At 40.2% G+C, this 13,828-nt stretch overlaps 1 protein-coding gene across 3 annotated transcripts in view; it reads right to left on the bottom strand.

Moving 5' to 3' along the window:
• The window catches only part of LOC118215038 (DENN domain-containing protein 2B-like), a 59,671-nt gene extending 45,999 nt beyond the window's left edge, over window positions 1-13,672 (bottom strand). For 2 of the 3 annotated variants that reach the window (XM_035395412.1, XM_035395410.1), the window contains exon 1: window positions 5,229-5,391. The gene's annotated coding sequence lies outside the window, so the exon portion shown is untranslated. Of the gene's footprint in view, window positions 1-5,228; window positions 5,392-13,530 lie in introns of those variants that run through there. The other variant, XM_035395411.1, reaches the window with a different exon arrangement.
• Between the last annotated feature and the right edge of the window lie 156 nt (window positions 13,673-13,828).

The following is a 13,828-nucleotide window of genomic DNA, read 5'->3' as shown; positions in this document are numbered from 1 at the left end:
AGCAAGGGAAGCGAGGATCCCACGACACAATCTTGGACATTAATACATAACATGATATGGTCCAGACAGAGGCTTTACATACAGAAGACATGTACTGGACATATGGCACATGTACATGCCACATGTCATCATTACCCAAGCATGGAGTCTTCAGAACAAGAAAAGAAGGAAGATGAAATATGTCTGTTAACATGAAAGACATTTTTAAAAAGCTTCCATCTGGATAACATTTCTGTTCCTAATTAAACTATACCCGCAAAGTTCTGTTGATTCAAAGTTAAGGTGCACACAAAAGGACCGCCGTGCGGATCAGTGCCAGCGCTGGGGGGAAACTGTGTCTGTCTCCGGGCAGAATGATGGAGGAGAGGGCCACTCAGCGTGGAAGCAGGGTTTCACACTGCCCTGCAGGGTCCCCCCACCCCACCCTACCCCGCCCCGCCCCCCTACCAGGACAGAGCAGCCAGCCTGTCACAGCTCACAGCAGCTGTGCACTCTCCACACAATACCCACAATGCCCTGCTGCCACCACGCTCACTTCACACGCCAGATGGAACCAATTCTTTGAGCCCCTCTCCATTCTTTCTTCCCCTGCTGGTCCTTCAGCCATGTACAGTTTTTCAGGGCACAATAATTGGGGATTTGTTCTTTGTGGGGAAGGCACAAAGTTGATTCACAACTCGAACATGAATGCACACAGCTGCTGGGGCCACCGTGTGTTTCTTTATGTGTAGAGTCTGGAGGCACCGATGTGCATCAGACCCGCACACATACATGCATCTCCCACACCCACATATGCACACGCATTCATCACATCACATGCTTCTGTGGTCCATCTGATTCCAGAACACTTATGAGGCAAGGTGAGAGAACTGACAGGTGATCTGAAGCTCGGTATCTCAAACAAACATGGCACAGTGTGACAATACAAAGTACAACAGAAACAAATACAAATACGAAAAACAACATTGCCAGAATTCCAAAAGTATCTGATCTTGTTTGGGCAGTTGCTCAATCAAACATAAGCTTGACTTTTCCAACCATACAATTCAGTGATCAATGTACACAGTTGAAGATACAGATCCTTATAGAGAAAGTGTTCGCTCCTTGTTTTTAAGAAAATGGAAAGGCAGCTGAGACAAGTATGCTGAAGGCGAATGTGCCAGTGAGTGAAAAAGAGAAATGCATGGTGGTAATGTAATATGTGAAAAGAGTTCCTTCTCTGTTAGTGACTCGTATATAATGAGGGATGCATTCAGCCCAACTCTGATGGAGGTCTGTTCTGTTGCTATGAGTAACTCATATAAGAATGCACGATATTTAACTAATAAACGGCATTATTCAGAAATGTCACGTTGTCTTTGGTACTCACCCTCCATAAGTTTTGAGGTCCTCTAAAATCAATGAAAAAACTGTATGAACTTCGGGAATGGGGGGGGGGGGTGAACTGTAATGCTTGTTTAAATTCATTACAGAGTGGAGGACAGACTGAGCATTGCTCTGTGGATAGACTGAATGCCCCCCGGAGTGCTGTAAGGGGTTTGGTATGTAAACTGGGTCGGTTCACAGCTGCGACGCACTGCACTCGAGAGTCCCAGCTCTCACAGTCAGGCACAGACAGTTTACATCACAAACGGCCCTTTCAATCCAAACAAGCCCAACCATCGAAGAACAAACCTGACACAGCCATGCTGTGTCACATCTTGTGATTACATGGTGTCACACCTTTTATAGGTGCTATCTATGGCAATCCAGAACAGTGCTATTATCACAAATTCAAAAGTGCAATATCACCCAGAAGGCACATTTATAATCAATAAATGTAAATTTAGCTGAACAAACAAACAAACTGTAAACAAAAACTGCAAGGATAAACCTCAGCACATTACACCTATAACATTGTTACTGCAAAAGGGAAATCAAAAAGAATGGAAGAGGAGCCATGAAAATGGTTAGGGTTAGGATCTTACATGTAGGGCTGTGCTGGTGACACGATTTGCATATTTGACTAACCGTGCTTAAAGTAACCATGGTAAAGAGTTAAAGGGGGAGGGGGAGAGAAATGGGCACTTTCCTTTGCTGTTTCACTTGGTTCAATTTGTATTTAGAAAATTTTAACACAACAGTATTGCACATATTTTTTGCTCTTTTAATTAAACAGATTACTTGCCATTACAATCAATGTAAACAACAATGTTGTGTAAGCTTGCCATACAGGTGATAAAAAACTACAAAACCAAATAAAACTATAAAAGTAAACATTCAGCCGAATAACAACTTTGAATAAATGGTTCTGAGCAGCCACATTTATACCTGACCAGAGGAATATTGTTAAAATACTTTAGTTACAGTAAATGCAACATTAAAGTAGGTTAATATGTTGGTTGGTAGCCTACTTTAACATCACATTCACTGCAACTGATGTTACTAAAGTGCGTGGGAAGCTATACCAGTGTCTTGCTATGGTATGCGCAAAATAAATATATGAATGACCTGTATTTTTAACCGACAGTTAATTGGTTTTTATCGTCATAGGAGCAGGTTACCGTGGATACTTGGTTAACTGATTACTGGCACAGCCCTACTTACATGTAATGGACCAGAGCACTTTAATATTACGTGTAAGAATAGGCTACATAATGATGGAAACAGACTGCTCAGCCTATCTAGGCCCTGATCCAGCATCGTTCTGGGGTGTGGTGGAGGGGAGGTGGGGTGGGTGGAATGAGGAAGTGGCAGGAGAGGTCAGCAGGAGTTGAATTACCCCACTGAAGGGCAAGAGGGTTCCTTTAACCCCGTCAGTCTCTGGGTTTCCTGGGCAGAGCCCAGATGGCACAGAGCTCACTGATACACACACTGATCCAGACGAGCGGGACAGCGGGAAAGTGTCCAGAGCATTCCTAGACCTCTGACGGCCCTCAGCTGAAATCCAAACCGGCAGGGGAGAAACAAAATGGTACACGTACCGTCAGAGAGAGAGACAATGAGCAACACTGGGATGCTGAACAAACCAAATGCACCATTTAATGCCAATGAGGGGATAAAACCTCCCATCATGCCTGTGAAGCCTTAAACTGCTCAGGATCTCATATGAAACAGTACTTGGTGAATGTTTCGACATCATATTTCTGCTCCAGGGTCTTTCTTAGTTTGTAGTGGCCTTGTGGCTGGCAGTCACCAATGCACTGGACACACAAAAGGTGTGATACCAGTTCACAGTCATCCTCTCACCAACCAAAACCATCTGGCTTGCTGCTAATGTTCAGTCCCATAATGGGATTTATCCTGAGAAATGAGAAATAAATGCCTGCTACAACTCAGAGGAGAGTAATAGGTATCAAAACCAAAAAAATAAGCATGTGACTGGTTCAACTTAGTCTTTTCAAGATGGTCTAGTGGGAAGTCAGTGGCTTCAGGAATCGCACAATAAGGCAGAAAGCCACAAATTTCCTTATCACAATATGACACAGATAATATTCTGCACCTTGATCACATCTCCAGGTAACATGGGTTACACTGTGAATGGGAAACCACAGCCATGGTGTTTCTAACCAACTGAGCCAAATCTTCCGCTGTCTTCTTTACTCAAGTGTTGCCTATCAGGTCACTGGATTTTACTGACCTTTTCCTCCAGTTACATGCCTTGTGTTGAGCTACAGTGTCAAAGGAAGGCACCAATCACCACTCAGTTGGCATGGTGAGTAGTCCTCAGTCACACCGAGCCGGAATGAATGAGGAAGTGGCTATTATGAAACCTCCATCCTTTCATCACCATAAATGTGGGAAAATACTGTTTGGCAGCAGGACTGAAAGGTGACTCTGTATAGCTGACTCATCACAGATGTACTGTGTGATGATTAGACAACTTCTGATCTCCACTTGTGTGCGGCCTCATGCCACTGTTCGTTTAGATCTTATCAGTGGATTTGCCCATTTACTCACATAAGCATGGCAAGAGCAGAACAAGATGCACTTAGTTTAACTCACCCTGTAATTTCACCAACAAGAACGCACATACTTAGACAGAAAACAGGAATTTTTTTTCTCCATTGACAGTTGACAACATTCCGGAAAAATTACTGGATATTCTGTAATATTTTAAGGATCAGTGGTTGAGAAACAACCATCAAAAATGTCACAAGGTGTCATCTGACAAAAAAAGTTTTATGAATCACAAGGCAATTGACAAATCTAGTGGCAAAGTGATAATCAGCAGGATTATAGAGCCCAGCCTATGTCAAAAATACAGGAATAAGAGAGAAAGGCACAGACCTTAAAGTTAAACGGTTGATGCTGTCCGGACATAGTACAGGCTGAATGTCAAAGGTATTGCGACCACAGTCAACAGTGCATAATGCCAATAAGACAGCCATGCAGAGAAAACAGTCCGCGGCCTCTCCAGCTTTGAGACTACAATTCAGTCCAATCAGAAGGAAAGGTCATTGTTAGCCAGGCACAATAGGCACTCTGTTTAGAAAATTCAAGAAAGAAAGCTTGGTGCCGCTGCTGATAGCAGAGCGTAGAGTGAACGCAACTTAAAACAAGAATGCTAGAGAATTTCTCTGATATTATGTTTACAGAATGGTGGAATCTTTAAAGGGAGTGTTATTAAATCAAATAACAATTCGGACGATTTCTTATCTGTAAGATTCTACAGAGATCATTATGGCAACATTATAAAACACATTGTTTTAAACGGCAATGGTTAAAATATCTGATGGTCATGCTTGGCATAAGAGAAAAGGGGGGAAATGTATTTAATTAGCACGTCCCGGTGCGCGTGGTCGGACATAACATAAGTTTGTGGTACGGAAACCAGATAAAAAGTACAATATGCTCACACATACAGGCCATTTTCACTCCGCGAAGTTCCAGTCGTGGGCTTGAAAGCATCACAGCTGACTGTACAGAAATACAGCTACAGAAATACAGTCTTCAAAACAATATAACTGCCTGAATGAATAGCCTAATTAAAACTGGAAAACGAGAACTCTTGATGTTTCAGACTTAGACTACATAAAACACCGTGAATCGCCAAATATGTAGTTCCCTGTAAATGTTCTTTTTCTAATTTTGCCAAGCAGAACAAAGCGGTCCTGTGTAACATCATCTCGTTGAAATATGCCAGATTTGACCAGAAAAGTGAATGAGTTCAAGAATTAGGAAGGACACATTTTTTCAAATTTCTCCTCCGTCTGAAACAAATAACAAACAGAAAATTTTCAAAATACCTCAGTGTAGCAGTGCTTCCCTCTCCGCGCCATTCTGAATTTCGTATTTCCCAGACAAATATGAATCCTACTAGCAAGACTGTAGCAAAACCCAAAGTTTTGCCGATGATGTTCTTCCCTGAACTCCGAAGCGTGACCTCCCGAGAAAACTAAACCCTCCCTCTGGCTGCAGGATGGGCTTGTTTCTATAGTGATGCGTTGTTTTGCCCCCTACTTGCTTCTCAGCGCTCTCTCACTCTTGCACACTCCACGAAGTTACCGCCAGAATCATAGACATGTTTTTATTTTAGTTTTACATTTTTTTGCTTTCATAAGAGTGGACTGATTTGGTATGTATCTGGTTTTCTAAAACATTGCTATGTTTGTTTCACAATATAGCATAATTGATTCACAATTATAGGCCTACGGTAAACGTGTGAGTTTTTTCCTAACCGACCCTATCCGATGAATAACGTCTAACATCGCCTTTCTTGCACCTCACGGAATCTTTGACATGCAGTGGCCTGGTTTGTGCTTCTAGCTTCCCAGGTAGGATTTCGCGATTTGAGTGATGTCTGTAGTTTCACTTCTCTGGAATGTGAACAGTGACCGCGGGCTGCAGCCCACAAATCGTTAATGGCCGTTTCTATTCATCAGCAAAATGTAATAACTTCGTATAACATTTTAAGCACACTGATGACGGTCCAAGCCTCAGACTGGAATAAAATGATATATTGTATGCTGAAATTGCTTCATTAGTAAAAATGTATAGAATTACAGAATGTCATGCTATACAACCTAGTCCAGTCAAAGCCAGTGACAGAGGTTCATGTATCTTGTATGTAATCGTTTCTCTTAAAAATGTATTAGCCATACACATCATCTGTACTGTTCTCAGCACGGATATATTAAATTATTATGACTCCAGATTTTTAAAAAAAAATCAGAATCCTGTGAAATGTAAGAAAGGGGAAGTTTGCTCCAAATAAAATACTTTATCATTCTATTGTATTTAAAGTAATCCCTCAGAACACATGGATTTTGCGATATCTGGTTTTGCTGAGACTTGTTGATACAAGATGTGCCTGTGGGCACATGAGCTATTTTCTTTCTCAGCTGCCTCTCTCACTAAATTCTGAGCCCAGAGAAGTGCCGTACAAACATACCATGTTTTTTAAGAGAAGGTATCATTTGTGAGAAAAATGGATCAGCCTCTGGCTTGGAGTGGTGTGATTACTGACACCCTTTGGGCAGGCAAGGAAAAACTGACAGACGCATCTCCTTTATCTACAGTAGCCAAGTCTGCAATGGCAGAAAAACCTGGCCAAACAGTGGCAGGCTTCAGTAGGAGACAAGCCATAGTATGTGAGCTCAAACGGACTCATCCCTGACTGCATTTATAAGGACATTTATATTGGTTATAAATTGCATTTATAACATACCAATAATGCTTTCAATCACTGCAATACATCACATCAGTGGGCTAACATTTCAGAGCCATTATGTTCACTTTTTTTGAAGGAGGATGTGGTAGCAATTTAGTAACCAGTCTTTCTAACTGATTGTAATTCTGAGAAAAAATCAATGTACACCTGCACACGATCCCCAAATTTGCGATTGTGTATGCACATTTACAACTATACTGCATGGTCAAAAGTATGTGGACACCTGACATCCAACATCTCATCCAAAATTATGGCCATTAATATGGAGTTGGTCCAACTTTTGCTGCTATAGCAACTTCCACTGTTCTGAGAAGGCTTTATACTAGATGTTGGAGTGTTTCAGCAGGGATTTGCTACCATTCAGCCAGAAGAGAATTAGGGAGGTCAGCACTGATTGTTCGATTAGGCCTGGCTCGCAGTTGGCTTTCCAATTGATCCCAAAGGTGTTGGATGGGGTTGGGATCAGGGCTCTGTGCTGGCCAGTCAAGTTCTTCCACACCGTTCTTGACAAAACCATTTCTATATGGACCTTGCTGTGTGCCTGGGAGCATTGTCATGCTGAAACAGGAAAGGGCCTTTCCCAAACCTTTTTTGGGAACCAATAGTAGCACCATACAACACAACTTTTCAGATAAGGGAGTTGTATATGTTATCGCTTCAGAACTTGCAGGCTGCTAAATGTAGATAGAATCAAATATATTCTTCACCACAGCTCAATAAGACCCTCACTTTCCGCCTCTGACCTGTGCAGGTATTTTAAGATGATGCTCAGAAATGGTCACCATCATGTCTTTTTGAATTTCTGATTCCATGAATTTCTCATTCATTCTTAGACAGCAAACAGCTGTATACATATCACAACATACAATGGTTATTTATCAACATGCTTGCAATTAGATCACAACTTGTATGTGACAGGATATCTTGGAAATAAGCCATTCATTATTCAAAGATCAGCCATTGGAATATGATGTCTTTTGTGTACACAGCTCTGTTTTGTCGTATGTCTGCACTCGGTTTAATGCAGAAAAACTTCTCCATGGAAAGCTACAAGTGAATCAGTGAGCAACAGTTGACAAGCTCGTCTGAGCTATTTTATAAAGATTTTAACTCCAAACTGGTCAAATTAATGGGCTCCTCCATTGCAAAAGCCACAGTTATCTGGCTGTACTGGGAGCCCAAACTGCCCCATGAGAGAAGATGCATTCCAAACTGATCTGTAATTTTAGGCCTCTGATGACAAAGCCAGTGCCTGAGCCATCAAAGCGTATCCCAATTATCTCTAAACCTGTGCAGTAACATACTGCTTTCAGGGTGCAGCACATGGTTTCCTAACCACAGTTCAAACATCCTGAGTCAAAAGTCCAAACAGCTAGATGTCAGTCTCCTTTAAGCAAAAGACAAACACCTCACATATTGTGAACATTGCCCAACTTCTTACAATTAGCCAGCACAATGTACAACTTTATTACATGAGCAAAGCTAATCACAAAATTTGTTTTTCCATTTTTCTTTTTTAGGCAAATTAGTCTTCCTTTTTAAATGAGGTGCATCTCAGCATAATTCCCAGAGATGGGAAAAGGATAAAGGGAAAGGGGTGCTCTCTGTGACAAGAGGACAGAGTGCGGAATTATGTAGTGTGTTTAAGGCGCTTTTGCAAATGTATGGCTCCTGTGAGAGCTTATGGAGACTCGGTATGTTCTCACAAAGCTTGCATGCATGATCAGCAGATTTATGGCATATTGGAAGATGTGGCTCCAACATCAAATCCAATGTGAATCATGTTTCTGTTCAACAAATGACCTTGCAGTGCATAGTACATGTGCGTCCCCCTGCACAGCTCCCTCCTGCCTCTCAGGAAGCTGAGAAAAATATTTCTGCTCAGACTAAATATCACCCAAGAGAAAAATCGCTGTTTGGAATATCACAATATCAAAATATGCTGTAGATCAACTGTTTAAGTGTGGGGTTACCACAAAGTTAAATAGACTTTTTTCCCGTTAATGTGGTGTGACAGAACCAACTGAATTGGAACTTAATGAGCTGTCCCAAGAATTTAGTTCTTTGTCACCTAAGGAAACTATTTTCCCCCGAGAACCATACATCTAAACATGTAGCTAAATGACCCTGGAGACATTTGTGGTCCTTTTAAAACTGTCAAGAAGTAAGCCTTATCCTAATTTTACTTAGCCCTTTATATAGAACTTTTACACTATAATAAATTATAAAGTATAAATTCTAGAAGCTGCCACATCTGCAGTGAATAACTTTAGAAATATCTTTAAGAAATACCTTTTATTGGACATTTTTTAGAATTATTATTATTATTATTATTATTATTATTATTATTATTTCCAGTGCACCAGAAGTGTCCAGGTCAAAGAAGCTGTAAAAAAAAAATTAGGCCAAGCATTACGCTGAAAATGCATGAACTCCCATCATTTCCCATCAGTTCCACACACTATATCCTGCCACTGCCTGTTTGCAGTGCCACCCTGGCCACCATGTCAGCCTGGGGAGTCACAAACACAGACCACCACACAGACTGCCACCGCTTTTCTCTCAGAGGAAATCAAATGCCTCATGGTCACAGAGCAGAGTCTCCTCCATGGCATCTCTGAGCTCCTTTCCGAAAGCTTTCTGACGTAATCTGGTTCTGCCTGTGCCACGGCAGCCTTGTGACTTTCTCCAACAGCTGTGTTCTGTGTGCACACTATTGCTGATGAATAACCAAAACTATCAGCCATAACTTGGTATCGCTGGAATTTTTCCTGTCTCTGGCTGGCTTTTCCTGAGGTCCATGTTCCAACAAACCTTTTTCTGTGTTATTTTCCAGAGATCAATGTTTTCCAGAGACCAAAACAAACAAACGTAATATTAATACCCTACACCCACAGGAAATCTCCTTATTCAGACAACTATGACAGAATACTGATCAATGTTACTGGATAACACTAGATATATTTTGTTTATGTGTCAGACTGAAGCAATTGCTCCACAGTATTTTCATGCCTCAAAACCATTTAGAGAATATCTCCCAAGGGGTCAGCCCTGCCCACATTTTACTACTGTTAAAGTAATTCAGGCAAAGGGGAACATCTATCCTAACTCTACTGGATGCCTTATACTTACCTTGTCTGTTTTTCTATGGGGTGCAACCAGTCATGTTTTGAGAACCCGTAAAAAGCAGTGAAATACCGCAGCCCCTATCCCGCACAGCTCTTTGTATTCTCTCCCCAAACTCTTCCCCATCAAATATTCCTGTGAGATCCTTCCCATCAGACATCTGGATATTTTTAAATAGCTTACAGGTCAGTGGGTCAAGGAAACTATGGAAATGAAGACTCTTCAGCATATAAAATGTCATCCTTTGAATAAGTTATCCTTTGAAATGGTGATTAGCAATTTTGAGCAAATTAAATCTATTGTAGATAATTTAAAATCAAAAATGTTAATATTTTCTGTGCCTTTGGATATACTCAGAAAAGCCTTTCCCAAACACTTCGTATGGTGTCCACTTTGAGGCTATGGCTAAGGGAGCACGTCTTCAGCACAGTGAACAATACAGCTTCTACCAGCTTCAGGGCAAAATTCACCTTTCAGCATCGGTCAGCATTGTAAAAGAGGTATATGACATATAGTTTCATCCTACAGGCTACCTCTTTGGTTTTATATGGTGAGGCAATGTAAATACTGTGCACTTGACATTTGTTTCAACAGTTGTGATACACGTAGATTAAAAAAAAAACTGTTGTTCCGAAGCCCCATCTGTCCATACATGGAGGTGCAATTGGTTCTGTGTGTTATAAGGTGCTTTCCATTGCTACCAGTCTGCTCAGCAAGAGGGAAGTTGACACAGTAAATAGCTGTTGCTAATCTCTTAAAATCAATCACAGTATTCTTTGAAGTTTTTACTTCTGTCACTTATGTTTATCAACACAACTGTTTTACATGTCTTGTTGCTGTCTTTAGCAGGGATAATCAGTCATGATGGCTATTTCAACATTTTGACTCAACGTTTAATAAATCTAGATCATGTTTTTTTAACATTTTTTGACACGTTCCTCTGCAAAGGAGAACATCGACCTGAATTCAGCATGATTGATAATAGCATGACTCAAATAGAGTTTAGCCTGAAAAGTACCTTAAAATGGTATGACCAATCAATGATAACCATAACTTGTCAATCTATGAAACCCCATTTTTATTGAGAAGGTTAGAATTAACTGCACGTGTTCTTAAATAGTCTAAATGTATTTGAATCTGGCCCAGTGAGTCTGTTAGCTTTCACTGAGAGGCACTGACAAACTCCTCTGAGCTGCGCTGCCATGACAACGTGAGCACAGCAGAGGGGGCCTTGAAGGAGCACCAGAGCTTTTCTTACTGTGCTGCCGATTGTGCGATGCAGCCCCATTACACTTATCTAAACATTCTCACAGTGCAGCTCTGGAAGTAAGACTCAGAGAGAGGCGCAGTCGCGGGCTCATTAACTCACAAATGGGAATGTCCAGAGTATGGAGACCTCAGTCAGCAGAGAAACGGACATTCATCGACACATCGAGTGTCTCATATTTTTTATACAGCACACTGATGAATTCCGATAAAGCTAAAGCCGATAGGCCTATTGCTATAATATACAGTGAGCCCCATAATGTTTGGGACAAATACTTTTTTTCTTCTTGATTTGGCACTGTACTGTGCAATTCTAGATTTGTAAACAAACAACAGTTCATGTGTGGTTAAAGTTCACACTGTCAGCTTTCATTTAAGCATATTTTTATACATTCTAAGCATGTTTTATACAGCTTTTACATGTCTTTCCATGTAGAAATTGCAGTACTTTTTATACATGCTATGCCAGGCCTGTACTGCAGCCATCTTCAGCTCCTGCTTGTTTCAGGGACTAGTTGCCTGACGTTTTCTCTTCAGTATATGAAATGCATATTCAATTGGATTCAGACTGGGTGAATGACTTAGCCAGTCACAAATTTTCCCGTTTTTGGCTTTGAAAAACTCCTTTGTATGTTTTGTATCACTGGGCCTCAATCACGAAACGTGTGTGATCACATTTGATTGTAAACTGTGTGGATGAACGTTTCCAAGAACATTTCGGCATTCATAATTATTTTCATATCTGTGTCCATGGTTGTTTTCTCATGAAAATCACCTGAACAGGATTGTGCATAAAATTTACAATACAGTACTCATCATCTCATACACCTGGGATATGCATAAAAACTAAGGTCTGCACGTGTCATGAATCTCATATAGTTTTTTTGCAGGAACATTTTTAAGAGCAAAAGTAAGAATAATTTAAGTTTTGTGAGTAAGGCCCATTGTTTTTCTGTAGGATGAAGAACTGTCCAATGAGTTCGAATGCATTTTCTTTAACTTGAGCGGATAAGATGATTCTGCACAAATCAGAATTCATTCTGCTGCTGCTACCAACAGTTACACCATCATCACATCTGTTCACAATGTCTTTTTCTAGAACTCTGCAGGTTCTTTTAGGTACCTCTGAGCAAACTGTAACCTGGCTATCCTGTTTTTGCGACTAGTGGTTTGCAGCTTGCAGTGTAGCCTCTGTATATCTCTGTGTGAAGTCTTCTGTGGACAGTAGTAACTGGCACATCCACGCCTGCCTCCTGAGTTTTCCTGATCTGTTGGGCAGGTGTTTGGTGGTTTTTCTTCATTATGATAAGAATTCCTTGGTCATCAACTGTAGAGGTCTAACTTGGCCTACCTGGTTCTTTGAAATTACTGAGCTCACCAGTATTCTATTTTTTCTTAATGATGTTGAAAACAGTTGATTTTTGTAAGCCTACGGTCTATCCTATGTCTTTGACTGAAGTTTTCTTATGTCTCAGCCTCATAATGGCTTCCTTGAATTTTATTGCCACAACTCTTGTCCGCATGTTGACAAACACCAACAACAGACTCCTAAGGCAATACAAAGTCTACAATCAATACCAGATACTGAAAGCTCTCTTATACCTGCACTAAGCAAGCAACTGAACACTCCTAACTAATCAGAAACGCATTTGATGCCATTTGTCCCAAACATTATGGCACCCTGAAATGGAGGGCTATGATTTCTACATGGTGAACCCAAAATGTATAAGAATACCCATAAATGAAATCTGAATGTGCACTTTAACCACATGTGAATTATTTCATTACAAATCTAAAATGGAGTACAGAGCCAAATAAAAAAGTATTTGTCCAAAACATATAGCTATAATCACAACTGTTTTTTTTTTAGCAAAGGTACAGATAACTTAAAAGATGGCAACTGCACGATTTAAGTAGGTCTTAGCAAATTAAAACAACGAGAAGATATAAATACCAATTAATCGCATATAATAATAATAATAATAATAATAATAATAATAATAATAATAATAGACGTCAGATGTTCCAAATCTTTCCAGCTAAAGTTGATGAGGATCACTTAAAACAAAAAGGCTTACTGCTTACTCGCCAATTCACAAAATGCTTTGTAGCAAGCTAGAGCGCCCCCTTGTTATTCTATACTGCAGGGAACTACTGTTTAGCCAGCCAAATGGGTGCAGAACTTATTTCTCTCCAGTGAAATAAATTAATGACTGAAAATGTACATTTCGCCTGTATTATATCAATTGGAAAATAGTCTAACATTAGATTCTTTATCATCAACATCTAAACACATTGTCAGTATGGCTAATTAATAATGCAAGAAAACGTTTACAAATAGAATTGTCAATATTTATCAAGCACGCCACCAAAGCAATTACCAAAATTATTTAGCATATTGACTTATTGTGTGTAATATAACAAGTTATTTTGTTATTAAAACAGAATCGTGTTTTCTTTTGGAAATCATGTATGTATTTTCCTACCTCTTTTTACTCCGTCTGTGTGCGTTTCTGTGTTTATTCAGTTATCCATAGCGTGGCTTAGCTTTTCTCTCCGAACTGCACAAGTTCTGCTACAATTGCGCCGGCAATAATCTTTTTTGGATAGCTGTACACGGAAAAATGAGAAGGGGGAGAACAGGATGTGATGACGACAGCGCTGGAAAAAAAGATAAGTTTTTAAAAAATGAAAGCAGAATTAACTCAATTTTTTTAGACAGGACTGAACTCCTCCTCAACCAATGATATAGCCAAAAGACTAGCAAATTATATATATATACTG

This window comes from Anguilla anguilla, chromosome 16 (genome assembly GCF_013347855.1).
Source record: "Anguilla anguilla isolate fAngAng1 chromosome 16, fAngAng1.pri, whole genome shotgun sequence".
In the NCBI taxonomy this organism is placed as follows: domain Eukaryota; kingdom Metazoa; phylum Chordata; class Actinopteri; order Anguilliformes; family Anguillidae; genus Anguilla; species Anguilla anguilla.
This window is presented reverse-complemented; position numbering and strand designations above follow the sequence as displayed.